This window comes from Dermochelys coriacea, chromosome 1 (assembly GCF_009764565.3).
Source record: "Dermochelys coriacea isolate rDerCor1 chromosome 1, rDerCor1.pri.v4, whole genome shotgun sequence".
NCBI classification, from domain to species: domain Eukaryota; kingdom Metazoa; phylum Chordata; order Testudines; family Dermochelyidae; genus Dermochelys; species Dermochelys coriacea.
The window spans coordinates 56,630,245-56,643,386 of NC_050068.2; the positions used below are offsets into that span (position 1 = coordinate 56,630,245).

The 13,142-nt window shown below is 43.6% G+C and overlaps 1 long non-coding RNA gene across 2 annotated transcripts in view; it reads right to left on the reverse strand.

Moving 5' to 3' along the window:
* The window catches only part of LOC119846115, a 48,474-nt gene extending 38,117 nt beyond the window's left edge, over positions 1-10,357 (reverse strand). The window contains exon 1 of one of the 2 annotated variants that reach the window (XR_006277700.1): positions 9,269-10,357. This is a non-coding gene — a long non-coding RNA (uncharacterized LOC119846115). The remainder of the gene's footprint in view (positions 1-9,268) is intronic. The other variant, XR_005289765.2, reaches the window with a different exon arrangement.
* Between the last annotated feature and the right edge of the window lie 2,785 nt (positions 10,358-13,142).

Sequence of the window (13,142 nt, forward strand, 5' to 3'; positions counted from 1 at the left end):
TATTCAGAAGTTCGAGTCTGACTGCCTCCTGACAGGTTGTTTGATAGGATATCACTGTGATGTTGTCAGTAAGAACTTGGATTGTTCTTCCCCTTGTACGGGATAGAAACCAGAGGCAGGTTCTGGCAATTGCCTGTTACTTTAAAATGTTTACATGCAGCCTAGTCACCTGGGTGGACCACAAGCCTTGAGCTTACAGGTTTCCCCAGCTACACTCCCCACCCCATGGCTGAAATATCCATTACCAGAGCCATACAGGGAAAAGATGGGGAGCAAATTTTGTCTTGGTTCATCCACCAATCCAGGGATGATAGGATCCTGTCTGGGATGCACACAGAGTGGTATACTGAGTTGAGCCATGTCTGTAAACTTCCGAGATGCTGCTTGGCATGGCAGAGGGAAGGGAGTCAAAGAAGTACATGCTGCTATATGCCACAGGAGCCTGAGGCAATTTCTCACTGAGGTTGAAGGATGCACCAAGATCCCATAAAGCTAGAAACCTCAGCAGCAGCAGCAGGGAAAGCTCTGACTAGGGTCGAATCCAGAACTGTCATAATAAATTCTATTCTCTGGGCGGGGAATGTGAGGATCCATTTCTCTTAGTTCTGGAAGTGAACAAAAGCATAAAAATAGGTGGAACATTTGATGGACACTTCTCTCTACCTGCTGATGCAAGCAACCCCACACCAGCAAGCTGGGTGGATGTATGTGGACATCCCAATGGCAGAGAAAGGCTGCTACCATTGCCATGCCTTTGGTGAAAGCCCTCAGCGCATATGACAGGCAGAAGGGAAGAACTGCAAGCTGGAAGTGGTTTCCTCCCACTACAAACCTTAGAAACTGCTATGGCCAAAGGGGATTTTCACATGGTAAGATGCATCCCTAAGTTGAGGGTAGCATACCGATCTCCCAGATCTAGCAAAAAGGATAATAGTTGCAAGGGAAACCAGATGGAACTGTAGCTTCTTGATGTACTTGTTCAAGTTCTGAAGGTCCAAAATGGGTCTGAGACCCACTCTTACTTTGGGTATTAGGAAGAAGTGGTAGTGGAACCCCAATCCAAAACTGAGGGAGCACTTTTAGCTCCCAAAAGAATGTAGTGTGCATTTCTTGCTTTAGTACAGACTCAGAGGGGTCTCTGAAGACGGACAGGAACTGCAGGATATATCCTGATTTCACCATGCTTAGCACCCACTGAGGGCAAAAAACTTTGTTTTTGGGGGCTGTTTACACAAACCCAGGTATTTCAGCACACCCCTTGAATATTTCAGTGTATGCAGAGCTTCATCTGTCAAAGGAAAAGAAGAAACAACCCTCAAAGGGGATATCTGCAGTGGTCTGTGGTACTTCTACAAGAACCCCAAACATCTGGATCCATGATGTTGCCATGACCCTGGAAGCTGTATCTGCTCTATAGGTTTCCTTGGATGTATCAGACATTGCAACCTGCCAACCTTCCACCAGGATAGTCTAGAACTCACCCTTGGAGTCCTCTGGCAGTTTGTTCATGAATTTGGCCAACTCATCCCAATTAGAATAATCATAATGGGACAAAAGGGCCAGATTTATTATGTGTAGTTGTAACCCTGCAGTTAGAATAAATTTTTCTGCCAAAAAGGTCCACATTTTTTGCATCTCTGTCTTTGAGAGTCACATTGCTCTACCTTGGTGGTGTCTTTCCTCACTGCCACCACTGCCAGGAAGCCTGGTGTGGCGTGCTGGTAAAACTTGGTACTTGCATTCCATGTGCTTTGCCACTGACCTGACGGATGACAGGGTTTCCCCATAAAACTTTTATAGGCTGCATAACTGCTTTGTTATAGGAAGAGCAACTTACCCTGATGTAGCCAGGTGTGAAGTGTCTGAATTTGTGGGGATTTTTCTCCACAAGATCTATCTGTATCTTCAGAGATTTAGCCATCCTTTCCAGGAACTCCTTGTAAAATTTAAAAAAAAAAATCTAGTACTGGAAAACTAGACTCTAGTACCAGGACCTCATCTGATGAGGCGGCGAGGTGTTCAGAGGAGGCAAGTTAATACTCTGACTTCAATAGTCCAAGAGAAGCTTTAGGAGACTTTTGAAGCATATAGTAGGTGATGCCAATTCTTGATGGCCCACAGAAGCTCAGTACCAATATCAAGTGGTCTATCAGTACCACCTGAAGAAACTTTCTCCCTCTGGGATGTTTTCCACAGTGTAGCAGTTGCCCAGTACAAACTTCAGATCATCTTTCAGTACTTGGCAGGGGGGGCTTCCCTTCTCGGGGACCAACTAGTGCAGCAGAGACAAGGATCTAAACTCCAGAGGCATCCCCAATGGTACGTAGTAGGACCAATGATGGGGCTGGTATGGTACTGGAGGCCAATTGTATCTAAGCCAGGCACTCCAGTTTCATTCTAGTCTTGTCAGGATGACTCCTATGAGAGGAGTCCCTGAAGTGGGATATATAGGAACCCATTTCAACTTCTTTGGGAGGCGTATGAGTCCTCCAAAGGCCAGTGTGGAGTGCTACCAGGTGGCCTTACTGGAGATCAGGGTCAGAGATCTGCAATGACCCTGTGGTATCAGGAGCTTCCCATCTGTCAGTACCATACACTGCAGAAGAGCAATTACCATTGGTCTCAGAACTGGCATCAAAAATTGTTGGAAGCAATACCAGACCTGAAGTCACTGGCACTGTAATGAGTCCTGCCATAGTAACCAACATCGGCACCCTGGATAACAGGCCAGGCAAGGCACTGTCAGCCTGCATAAATCAGTGAGTGACAGCAAGAGGCTCAGCGGATCCCTTCCAGAAACATATGCTCTTGGATGGTGGGTACCAAAATGAGCTTTTGCCCATCTGTGAACAGAGGTAATAGCTCCAGCGTCTGCACCAAGAAAGTAGCCAACCTTGATGATCCCGGCATGGAAACCAGTGTCAAGGGCTCTGGTCTGTTTGAGCCACTAGGATGAAGGAACTAAAAAGAGTGACAAGCTGAAGGGCATGGCTCTAGCTTTGGTATGAGGGTGGCTAGTCTCTGCACCAAAAACTTGATGATTGTGAAGTCCTCATCTTTGGCTTTGGAGGCCAAGAGTGGTCCAAGCCCTTGTTCTTCTTTGAAGACTGTCCTGGTGAAAGAACTCTCCTTCCATCTCTATTCCCAGGTAAGACCAAGGGGGCACTCCTGGATGGAGAGGAGCTCCATCTAGCTGACCAAGGTGATACTGATGCACGACCAAAAACAGCCTCCATGAGGATGTCCTTAGATGTTCTTTTCTCTGCTTCTTAATTCTGGTCTTGAAGCCCGGACAAATTGGACACCTGTTCCCAACATGAGCCTCATCCAAGCACTCCAGGCAGTGAGTTGCTCACAGGCATCAGTTTGATGACTCCCAGAACAAGGTTTGAAGTCAAGGGACTTTGGCATAGGTTCCCTTGGTACTGGGCAGAGGCTGGAGTTGACTACTAACTGTGAACAGACAAAAAACAAAGAGAAGAGATGCAAATCCACATACCGCTAGCTAACCAACAACAAGAACTAGAACAGAATGTTCACTGAAGGAATGAACAGACAGCATGCTTCAACCACCGATCATGGACAATAAAAAGGAACTGAAGAATAGGCAAGTGGTTCCACCCCTTCGTATTCTCAGCTTGGCATACAAAGAACACCACGGCACAGTGTGGCTGCCCCTACATGTATAGCTAGGGAAGACTCTCCAGCACCAGAGCACAAGTCATGCACGCACACACAGTGTTTAATGGACATACACAAATCACTTGAAGTACAACCATACACACATATGCCTTACAATATGTTGAGACCATTACGGTTACAAAATTAAGCATTCAAAAGTCATGAAATGCCAAAATTAGGACTCCACAAACAACCATGACTCTGCCTCCCTCTGCATTAGTGTACAGTTTTCAATTACATGCTATTATTTCCATAGAGCCTGACCTCATTCAGTGTGCATGGACAATGATGTGCAGTTCATGAGGATGAGGGGATGCAACATTCATATTAACTTATTAAAAGAGAAGTGAAGAAGATGGCTGAACATAGTACCATTATATTTTTAGTATACTCTATATTATTTAATTTTAATTAAGTTGAAAATGTCAAGTTAATTTTAGTTTTAATGAATTTCTGCTCTCCTTGCAGCCAAATTTAGGTCCCTGTCCTGCTGTGCTCACTCATGCGCAAACTCCCATTTGACCTCAGTGAGAGATTTGCCTGAGAAAGTGAGTCCCTTATTATTGTAGTAAGTGTATCCTTTTCTTGTAACCCAGCAGTAATCTTTCTTGCCATGATTAACAGAAAGCAGAACAACTTTTAGATATTATAGAGGCTGCAACTAATCACATGCACTTTGAGGGGCTATATATGCCATAATAACTATTAGAAGGATTATATGATTTTTAACATTCCTGTTCTTGCTACACAGTCCATTTCTGAGAACATAAGGCTAAATCCTGTTTTCAGTTACATAGGAGTAAATCCCAGTTTCTTCAGTGAAGCTACTTCAGATTTACACTGGTGTAACTGAGATCAGAATTTGTCCCATTGACTCCATGAGTTTATCTACCTGGGGACATCCACAAAAGTTAATCCAAACTAACTAAAGGCATGTATCTGAAGTGGATTAGTTAAACTGCATTAAAGGCCTATGTGAACATCCTAATTCAGAATTAAAGTGCCCTTAAATCAGTTTAGTTTAATTCACTCTGAAAGTGAATTAAAAAGTAAACCAAATTAAGGCCACTAATTCAGAACAGCATCCACACAGGGATTTCATACAGTTTAACTAAACTAATCTACTTCAAATTCACACTGTTAGTTAATTCAGATTAACTAACCTGGATGTCCCTGTGTAGACAAGGACCTATATATTATTTAAGAGAACTAAAGCAATAAACCTTTAATAAAGATTGACAGAGATCACCATTTTTATAATTCTAAATAGAATAGGCATGAGTGTGAGTGAAAGTGTGAAGATAGAACAAAAAGCCACCACACACATACACACACACACACACACACACACACGAGGGAGACAGCTTTAACCAGGAGTTTGGTTTGCTTCTTTGATCTATACCCTCTCAACTGTGTGGAATTATTCCACAGATGATACAATGATTCTTAGAAATTATTCCACTATGAGATGCAATTTATTTAATACAGGGCAACCTATCCTAGCTATATTTTAAGCAAACATTTCATTCTTCTTTGTCACAGCCAAATGCTTCAGTTCTGGGATTTACAATATTTTCCTTTTTCCAGAATGACACTTGCTGACGGGAGAAGCATGAATGAACTGCAGAGATTTTAGAGGGTCAACTACAGCCAATCAAAAATATTCTCTTGCCGATAAAATATTCAGGAAAGTCTCCTGTGCCCCAGCAGGTAAAGTACTGCTGACAATAAACATTCAGAAACTGTGCATTTTACAGCATAAAGAAATTGCTGTATGCATAATATTGTTATCTAATCTTATTTACCACCCACCCACCCACCCAATAACTAACAGCGACACCACAAACAGTGTTCCAAAAATGCCATGAGGCTAGAGATGAGCAATATTAGGGACCAAACTATAGCTGCTCCAGCATGAGTGTGCCAGATTGAAGTGTTATGGTCACAGCATATACATGGAGCTAGAAACAAAATAAACTCTGTTCCTGAAAGATTGCAACATAGATTTCTGGAGTCTAACAAATGTTAACACAACCACCAAATATAGCAAGAGACACAGCAGGCTGCTTCCTAAGGCAGAGAGGCACAACTCAGCCTACCTTAGTCCTGACTGGTTCTTTCGCAGACTGTTAAGGAGTCAGAACCAAGATCACATGCTTCCCTCAAAACCCCCTAGTCTGCAAGTATGACCAGGAAACCTCTTAAGATTTAAAGTGATTGTGTTGAAAAATATATATAAAAAGTTACAACCTAAGAGAGAGCAGAAACCCCCTTTTTACCCTATGCACCTACACAGAAAGCAACCAAGCTGCTTGGACTCCTTGCTAGGGCTACTACCATCAGGGCTCAACACCCAAGTGGATGTGTGTTTGGGCAGAGATGTGTGTCCATGGTCCTGCCCCTCTGTGTGCCAGCATGCAGCAGGGGGAGTGCAAGCTATGCTTTTTTCAAGAATGTAGCAAGTACTGCTAGTGAGAGGTCTACAACTAACTGTGGTTTGTAACCTATCTTTTATCAGCTTCTGTACCAAAAGGACTGGAGGATAGCTAATGTGATGCCTGTTTTAAGAAAGGGCTCTAGGGGTGATCCTGGCAATTACAGCCAGTAAGCCTTATTTCAGTAGCAGTCAAATTGGTTGTAACTATAGCAAAGAACAGAATTGTCAGACACAGATTAACATAATTTGTTGGGAAAAGAGTCAACATGGTTTTTGTTAAGGGAAATCATGCCTCACTAATCTACTAGAATTCTTAGAGGGGGTCAACAAGCATGTGGACAAGGGGATCCAGTGGATATAGTGTACTTAGATTTTCAGAAAGCCTTTGACAAAGTCCCTCACCAAAGGCTCTTAAGCCTAGTAAGCTGTCATGGGATAAGAAAAAAGGTCCTCTCATGGATTGGCAACTGGTTAAAAGATAGGAAACAAAGGGTAGGTATAAATGGTCAGTTTTTAGAATGGAAGACGTATATAGTGGTGTCCCCCAGGGGTCTGTACTGGGACCTGTCCCATTCAACATAGTCAAATTATCTGGAAAAAACAGGTGAACAGTGAGGTGGCAAAATTTGCCAAAGATACAAAACTACTCAAGATAGTTAAGTCCAAAGCAGACTGTGAAAAACTATAAAGAGATCTCACAAAACTGGGTGACTGGGCAACAAAATGGCAGATGAAATTAATGTTGATAAATGCAAAGTAATGCACATTGGAAAACATAATCCCAACTATACATATAAAATGATGGGGTCTAAATTAGCTCAAGGAAAGATCTTGGAATCGTTGTGGATAGTTCTCTAAAAAACATCCACTCAATGTGCAGCAGCAGTCAAAAAATAATACACACCACACAAACAGAACACTGGGAATTATCATGAAAGGAATAGCTAATAAGACAGAAATGATACTGCCTCTATATAAATCCACAGTATGCCCACATCTTGAATATTGTGTACAGGTGTGGTCACCTCATCTCAAAAAAGGTCTATTAGAATTGGAAAAGGTTCAAAAAAGGGCTGGGGTATGGAACAGCTTCCATAGGAGGAGAAAATAATAAGACTGGGACTTTTCAGTTTGGAAAAGAGATGACGGGGGGGGAATATGATAGAGGTCTATAAAATCATGACTGGTGTGGTGTTCTCATAACACAAGAGCTAGGGGTCACCAATTGAAATAGGCAGCAGGTTTAAAAAAAAAAGACGCAGACAAAAGTAAGTATTTCTTCACACAACGCACAGTCAGTCAACCTGTGGAACTCTTTGCCAGAGGATGTTGTGAAGGCCAAGGCTATAATAGGGTTCAAAAAAGAACTACATAATTTCATGGAGGATAGGTCCATCAATGGCTATTAGCCAGGATGGGCAGGGATGGTGTCCCTAGCCTGTTTGCCAGAAGCTGGAAATGGGTGACAGAGGATGGATCATTTGATGATTACCTGTTCTGTTCATCCTCTCTGGGACACTTGGCACTGGCCACTGTTGGAAGAAAGAATACTGCGCTAGATGAACCTTTGGTCTGACCCAGTATGGCCATTCTTATGTACTCTCTAAAGCACGCCAGGAAGCATCATGCTTGTCCCTGGCCTCTAAAAACAGATTGCATACTTAGAGGTGTGATTTCCACAGATTCAGTTTTGGATTTTGTTAGATAAATGTGAGCTACATGAAAACTGGTATATTTCCATACACTATAAGGGTAGCACAACTTATACCATGTTATGTTTATTTTGGCAGACACAGGCTTGTGTGGAGATCTGGCTCTAAAAAGCATTTCCTTATCCATACTTCTGGCAAATATGGTCAGTGGTTAAATCACAATTATGGCCATGTATGTGTTTCTGCTTACAAGTTTTTTTGACCACCATCTGGTTAGCTATGGCAGTCCAATTCAAAAAGCACATGCTTAAGTGCCTTGCTGAATCAGGGTTTATATAAAAGATGGATATTCGCTTTCCAGCATGGAGTTTCAGCCAACATGTACCCAATCCTGTTAGGTGCCACGCACCACTTGGAAGGTCCCAAGTGCCCTCAGCACCTCACAGGATCAGGCTCCTTGTCAACTGTGCATAATGTTCTCAGTGAAACTCAGAACTACACAAAGTTGCTTGGTTCCAATAACAAACTTGAAATTCAGACCATCTTCCTCAAGATGTTTACTAGAGTTCAGACCTTTTAAACAAAGCTGGACCGGTTTCTGGCTTTACATCTGATCATGCAGAATTCGCAGTATTGTATTGTTTCAGTGATACTTGGCAATTTTAGCTGTGTTTTATGTTGAAATTTTGGATTTGTTTGACAACTTGGTGATCTCAAAAACCAAAGTGGGGGGGGGACCCCCACACCAAACCACAACATTCAGATCATCTCCTGGAAAGGGAAACCACCACCAACTTTTATACCATTCTACTCAAACACACGTGAGACCTGGAAAGAGAATATGATCTACCCTATTCAGCATTATTTGGGCACCCAAACCTCCTGCTGAAGTCAATGTGCTGAAGCCAGTAGAAATCTGGGATATTCAGGGAATGCAGTATCAGGCCAGATATTTGTCTTTAATCACATTCTATCTGTACTGCAATCACAGTTTGCATGTAACCAAAAAATACTATACGTCTGTCCAATATATCCTTCAATATTTTGCAGTTAGTGTTACAGTGTTTTATATAAAGTAGCAGCTCTTGCCTGATTGGAAATCAATGGAGTCAAGTAGCTGAACACCAGCTGAGAATCTGGACCTGTGTGAGTTTATTATTTTGGTACATGTACTCAGACATGTTAATGGAGGTGCATTTTATAAATATAAAATTACAGTAATTAATATGCTGTTTAAATTAAATAGACTGCTCCAGGTAGTTTATCTGGAGTTACGGTCAGAGATGGAGGTGCCAAGTGTCCTCCCTTCTTTGGTAGGGTTTTATCCATGCAGAGGAACCTTGCCTGTGCCTTCTACTGAAAGTTTATTTATTTATTTATTTATTACTGCTGCCCTTCAGGGGGACAAGATTCCAGTTGCCTTTAAAGAGGCAGTGATTAGGCCCCTGCTCAAGAAAAATCTCTTGCCATTAGCCATTTTGTGAATTATTACCCTTACCTTTTTAGGGGAAGTGCCAAGAAGGTGATGATGAAGCAGATCCAGTCACATCTGGAATCTATACATTTTCTTGATCCTTTTCCGTCAGGTTTTTGATCTGTTTATGGCCTAGAGATAGTTCTGATATCATCTTGTGATGATCTGCTCCTGATAGATGTTGAAAAGGTGTTCTCTGCTGATTTTATTATACCTCTTGGCAGCCTTTGATACAATTGACCACAAAGTTTTGGTCTCTGTCTAAGATATTTTTAGGACATCCATCTCCTCTGTCTTTAAATGCCTTGTAGACTTCTTTGTGGTGCCTTGTAGAGTAGTTGGGGAGCCTTAGATTCCAGATGGTGGCTCTGAATAATTTCTCTTCCTCCCTAAGAGCATTCAGAAGCAGGGTGGTGGAGGTGCGGGTGGGGAGGTCTTGTCACCTCCCACATCCAGTATGTATGAGAAGCTACCATGGAAGATTTGTTAAGCATTATGGGATGCTGCATCAGCAGCATGGGGGTGACACTCAGCTCTATCCAACTCACTCAACTCTTCTTTTCTCAAACCAGGATACTGCTATTCCTATGATTGCTGGATTCCTTACTGAGGGTTGGATCAGAAAGCAAATTGTCCAAGGCTGGACCCAGACAAGCCAGAAGTGATGCGGATGCATCAGCTAGAGGAATGAGGGAGAATTATTCCTGCAGTTTCAACAGGAGTTGTATCTCACTTTTCTAATATGATTTATATTCTTCATATGTTAGGAGACTGGGTCGTAGGCAGTCAGGCCTAGTGGTCAGAGTCTAAATGCCAAAGCAGATTCCAAAACAGGAACCAGGGCTGAGGGTCAGAATTGTAGTCAGAGTTAGAATGCCAGAACCAAGGGTCAAGACACACTCAGAACCAGGTTACCTGAAATCAAGGAGGCAGGAGCAAGTCTGGGACAGGTCTAGAACAAGATTGTGTTTGGTCAGGGTCTAGACAGGAGCAGGGCTTTAAATGAAGCCAGCACAGGCAGGCAAAGAATCCATGAGCATGTGCATCATGCAGCTACTAATCCTCTGCAGCTGCTGGGCTTAACAACAAGCCACCTGCCTTCCTTAGCCAGTCAGGTGGTTCTGTTCTGGCCCACCTGTACTTATGGACTACCTGATGAGTGGGCAAGCGCAGCTGCAGGTCCTCATGCCAGACAGGGTTTTCCCTTCCCACTCTGTGGTGTTTCCCACCCTCTCTCCTCTTTTCCCCAGTGCTTCCTCTCTCTTATTCTTTCCCTAGTAGGCTGAAGTTGCTGCAGTATTGCCACTCCCAAAGGTTCAAAAATAATATGTTGGACCCCCCCAAGACTATAAGAGAGGCCCAAAAATCATGAGGATTTTTAAAGGTTAGACTGGGATTTTTGCTCCATCTTTTAATTTTTGAACTCCCCCTGCCCACTCAGTGTGTGTGTGTGTGTATCTATTGGTGAGGAAGGCAGTCTCTGTCTAGTAGTGGTGTGTGTGTGTCTCTATCAAGTAGTGGGGTGTGTGTCTATTAGTGTTGCCAACTCTTCTAAATGTATTGGGTAAGGCGATTTCCAGACAGCTGCAGCGGCACAGGAGCTAGCAAACAGAGCTCTAAACAGGGGAGTTTGAGTGGGAGTTCTGTTGGAGGAGAAGGTAGTTGTACTTGGTTTTGTATTTTTAGTATTTGTGTGTGTGTGTGTGTGTAGGGGTTTTGTGCTGGGAGAGCAGCTGAGCCCTGCCTAGGGGGTGGGGCTTCTGACTAGGGGCCCTATAAAGGTAGCCAGCCAGTCAGGCAGCGGCACAGGAGCTAGCAAACAGAGCTCTAAACAGGGGAGTTTGAGTAGGAGTTTGAAAGGGGAGTTTGGATTGTGGTGCTTGTTTGCGGTTTGCTTTTGCTGGGGGAGGGTGGTGGTCTTGGTGTGGCTTGTGTTTCCCAGATTAACAGGATTTAGGTGGGAAGGAGATGACAGATACAGAGGCAGCTGTGGGAGTGACTCCTGTAGTGAAAGACACATTAAGGATGACTGGATGTGGAAGCTGTAGTATGTACATGATCCTGGAGGGGGGAACCGGTAAGAGTTTTTTCTGCATGAAATGCCGTCTGATAGAGCTGATGGAGGAAAAGATCCGAGGTTTGGAGATGCAGGTGGAAAGTCTGGTTGAGTTTAGGAAGGGGTGTGAGCAGATGATGGAGCAAAGATATGAGGTATCTGAAGGGAAAAGCTCAGACTCACGGATGGAACCAGGGCTGGGGAATTTTGAGGAGAGACTGGATGAGGAAAGTGGTCAGTGGAAACATGTGACTCAAAGAACCAGGCAGAGAAAAAGATGGGCTAGTGAAGGAGAAATAGAGCTTAGGAACAGGTTTGCAGAGTTGGAAAATGAAGAAGGGGCTCAGCAGGTACTTGTTGAAGGTGGAAGGGTAAGGAAGAAGAGAAGAGAGGGTAGTCCTATAGAAAAAGGGGAAGAGTAAAGGGAGACTACACCAAATATGAGCCCCAGGAGGATACAGGATGGGTTGAAGAGGATTGTAAGGGAAAATAGGAATGGAAAGAACTTGCAGCCAGAGGGAACAGGGGAGAGACTGGAGAATAGCACTGTCACCAGGAAGAGGCAGGTCTATGTGATCGAGGACTCTTTATTGAGAAGAATAGACAGGCCTGTAACTAGAGCTGATCCTGAGAATAGAAGGGTGTGCTGTCTTCTGGGTGCTAAGATACGGGATGTAGACCTGAGGTTGAAAAGGATCCTAAAGGGAGCGGGAAAGAATCCCCTAATTATCCTTCATGTGGGAACAAATGATATGGCTAGATTCTCGCTGGAAAGTATCAAGGGAGACTATGCTAGGCTGGGGAAGACGCTTAAGGAAATTGAGGCTCAGGTGATCTTTAGCGGGATCCTTCCTGTTCCTAGAGAAGGGCAACAAAGATGTGACAAGATTATGACTGTCAACAGATGGCTTAGGCAGTGGTGCTATAAGGAGGGCTTTGGGATGTATGGCCACTGGGAGGCATTCACGGACAGAGGTCAGTTCTCTCGGGATGGACTTCATCTGAGTAGGGAAGGAAATAGACTTCTAGGATCGAGACTGGCACAACTGATAAAGAGAGCTTTAAACTAGGAATTGGGGGGAGATGGATGGGAGATGTCCAGAAAATCTCCAGGCCAGATTTTAGCATTGAGAGGGAAGAAGACGAAGTAAGAATGGATACAGCCGTGGGTAGGAGAATGTATATAAGGAGTGAGGGCGGTGTGGATACTAGTCTAATAGGTTATACTGGATGTAGAATGACTGTGCCTAATAGGGTACAAAATGTGAGCGAGGCCAAACAGCAAAAATTAAGATGTTTGTACACCAATGCGAGGAGTCTAGGTAACAAAATGGAGGAACTAGAGCTACTGGTGCAGGAAGTGAAACCAGATATTATAGGGATAACAGAAACATGGTGGAATAGTAGTCATGACTGGCCTACAGGTATTGAATCATAGAATCATAGAATGATAGAATATCAGGGTTGGAAGGGACCCCAGAAGGTCATCTAGTTCAACCCCCTGCTCAAAGCAGGACCAAGTCCCAGTTAAATCATCCCAGCCAGGGCTTTGTCAAGCCTGACCTTAAAAACCTCTAAGGAAGGAGATTCTACCACCTCCCTAGGTAACGCATTCCAGTGTTTCACCACCCTCTTAGTGAAAAAGTTTTTCCTAATATCCAATCTAAACCTCCCCCATTGCAACTTGAGACCATTACTCCTCGTTCTGTCATCTGCTACCATTGAGAACAGTCTAGAGCCATCCTCTTTGAAACCCCCTTTCAGGTAGTTGAAAGCAGCTATCAAATCCCCCCTCATTCTTCTCTTCTGCAGACTAAACAATCCCAGCTCCCTCAGCCTCTC